This window comes from Grammomys surdaster, unplaced genomic scaffold, assembly GCF_004785775.1.
Source record: "Grammomys surdaster isolate TR1022 unplaced genomic scaffold, NIH_TR_1.0 367, whole genome shotgun sequence".
NCBI lineage: Eukaryota > Metazoa > Chordata > Mammalia > Rodentia > Muridae > Grammomys > Grammomys surdaster.
The window spans coordinates 3,231,638-3,234,797 of NW_021604786.1; the positions used below are offsets into that span (position 1 = coordinate 3,231,638).

The following is a 3,160-nucleotide window of genomic DNA, read 5'->3' on the forward strand; positions in this document are numbered from 1 at the left end:
TTGTGGGAAACTTTACTACTGTGAATTTTTGTGGTTATTATTATTATTATTGGTGTTGTTATTGTTTTTGAAAGGTTCTACATTTTATTACTGGACAAACCACATCCCCCATTTAGACATGAGCAAGTCTCCAAGTTAAAAATGTTGAACTCCATCTGACAGGATTGATGAATTATGATGATTCAGTAGCAACCCTCAGTCTTGCCAATGTGTGAATCTTTACAGACCCAGCTTCATGCTCCTCCAGTGTCTTCTCTTAGAGCTGTACCTGACTTTGTTACTGGTTCTCATCCGAATCTACTGAGGGATAGGATGATTTTGCTTTTGTTTCTTGGCCAGAAATTGCTTGATTCTGAAAGCCTTGTAAGGTGACATGGCGAGAAGCCGAATCCGCTGTAGAGCACATGATGGCAGAGGAAAGAAGAAGAGAAAGTCCAGGACAGAATAACACAATTAGAAGATACCACTTTGGCTGAAGAGATGGCTCACTGGTTAAGCACACTGACTGCTCTTCCAAAGGTCCTGAGTTCAATTCCGAGCAACCACGTGGTGGCTCACAACCATCTGTAGTGGAATCCGATGCACTCTTCTGGTGTGTCTGAAGACAGAAACAGTGTACTCACATACATAAATAAAATAAGTCTTTTAAGAGAGAGAGGTCACTCGGATAGTGTGGTTTTCTTTTTCTTTTTTGGCTTTTTTGTGGGGGAGGGGGCTTGCACAAAATACTGGCCCACATTGAAGACCATGGAGGAGGCAGTCTCAGATGCACAGTCAAGGAGTCAAGGAGAATCCTTACTGTCTCTCCCAAAATCTGCAAGGCTGAGGCACCAAAGGTCCTGTCACCACTAGTCAACTCCAGTGGACAGAGATGGGGATTGAGTCTTTACATTACCTTGTTCAGACGGCCTTCATTCTGAGAAGGGTGCGGTGATGTGCTTATAAAAAGATAAAGAGAGAGGGGGTATGTTCTGTAGATGTGTGGTGAGGTATTGGGGGGAAGGGGGTGTTTCTATGGGGCCCATGCTGAGGCATCTCTTCCCCCTGAGGGACCAGTCACAGGATGGTATCGTATAGAATAGAGTTTGTTAGTTCGTGGCCAGCCTGGTCTACAGAGTGAGCTCCAGGACAGCCAGGGCTACACAGAGAAACCCTGTCTTGAAAAAAAATAATAATAGAGTTTATTCAGAGCATGGGGAGGGGAGTTAAGAGGCTAGTAGAGGCAGAGAGAGAGAGAGAGAGAGAGAGAGAGAGAGAGAGAGAGAGAGAGAGAGAAGGAGTAGAGGCCAGCCATGAGCACACTGAGAGAGAGGGGGGAAGGGAAGCAGAGAAAGAACAAGAGAAAACAAGAGGGCAAGAAAGACAGCCCCTTTTATAGTGAGTCAGGCATACCTGACTGTTGCCAGGTAACTATGGGGTTGAGCTTAGACAGAATGCTTACACGTGGGACTTAGAATCATACCCTAAGGAGGGGTGGAGACTGTTGGCTGGTGGCAGTCTGGAGGACTATGTGAACAACACCCTGAGCCCTATGGTACTTCATAAGGGGGAGTGCAGGATGTCACGGCACCGTGATGGGCTGGCGATGCATGCCCTGCGCACAGTAAGCTGTAGCAACACAAAGACCAAAACCTAGGAGAAGACCCTGAACCAAAATCAAAAGTACCCATTCCCTAGCAGACAGATTCTAACTGTTTGGACTGTGGATTGTCAGCCAGTGGTGGTGGGGGTGTGTGTGGGGGGGATTCCTTTGACAAGCAATGAGAACCTAGCAGCTAATGGCTGGTGTCTGGGAAGATATGGGATACTGTGAGATTTGATACCTCAAGATACTGAGCTGAACTCTTGGCCTGTGCAAACAAAACCTCACCTGAATGGCCCAGGGTAGAAGGGCTAGGTAACTTTTCTTGGATGTCCACAAAGGACCCCATTCCCTCTCAGGGACATTATTCTTTTCTTCTTGCTACAGGTAGCCCACCAGAGATGAACATTCAGAAGCGTTTATAGCCAATTGAAAGCCTTTATGTCAGCCAGTTGGGACCACACCCAAGTGTTGGGGGGGTGGAGAGGAGGAAGGGGTGAGGGAAGGGTATAGGAAAAGGGGATGGGCGGAAGGACGTGGGTGTGGCCCCACAGGTCCAGAACATGGGGATTTTAAGGGAGAAACCTTGTCAAGGCATCTCGCTCAGCAGCCTCAGCTGGAGGTGGGACTTGGCCAACTAAGCACTTTGAAGCAAGCAACTTTAACGGAAGCTAAGATAAGGGGTTAGGCTGGTGGAGGGGATTTTGAACAAACAGGCGGCTAAGATGAACAGTTTGATGGAGCAGGTCTTGTACACATAAGCAGTTTTAACAAAGGTTAAGTTAATTAGCTAGGATATCCTGACCTTCGGCTCCTAGATTAGAGCCGGGTAGTTTTCCGTGGGATTCCCCATTAATCCCATCAGAGTCTAGGTAACCTGGAAAACGGCCTCAGCAAGAATAACAGATAGAGGAACCTCTGCACGGTCTTTCCCTGTCACAGATCTTTCTCTGAGATTTTCCCCCAGTCTGTCTCTGCCCCACATAAGCAATTCTTTATTAAAACTTGCATAATTTTGGTCTGATAAAAACTTCCATCCGGATGCCTCAGACTCAGCTTTCTCACAACAGAGCCAAAGCAGAGTTGATCCAGTGTAGTCTCCTTGCGGTTACATTGTGTCTTTTCTTCCCAGTGGGGAAATTAACTCTTTCAGTTCAAACAAGGCCCACCGACAGGTGGTCCCTGATCAACAGTGTCAGTTGCCCAGGACAACCATGGACTGACAATATTAATGGAAAATTTTCAGAAATATGCGATTCATCCCTTTGAAATTGCTCATTGTTGGAGTAGCTTGAGGGTGTCTCACACCATCCTGATCTGGCTCACCGTGAGCCACCACCCCATCACCACAAATTATCCTTTTGTCCAGATCACACTTGTTAAGTGTCATACTTAGGTAGTGCACAGTCACTCACTCAGTCACCCTCTGGATCAGTGGTCCTCCACCTTCCTAATGTTGTAACCCTTTAATTCAGTTCCTCATGTTGTGGTAAGCCCAACCTTAAAATTATTTTCATTGCTACTGTTATGGATCACATTGTAAACATCCGTGTTTACTGATGGTCTTAGGACAACCCC

The 3,160-nt window shown here is 46.6% G+C and overlaps 1 pseudogene; it reads right to left on the reverse strand.

Moving 5' to 3' along the window:
* Window positions 1–219: 219 nt before the first annotated feature.
* On the reverse strand, window positions 220–375 carry LOC114631851 (annotated as a pseudogene).
* Window positions 376–3,160: the final 2,785 nt, after the last annotated feature.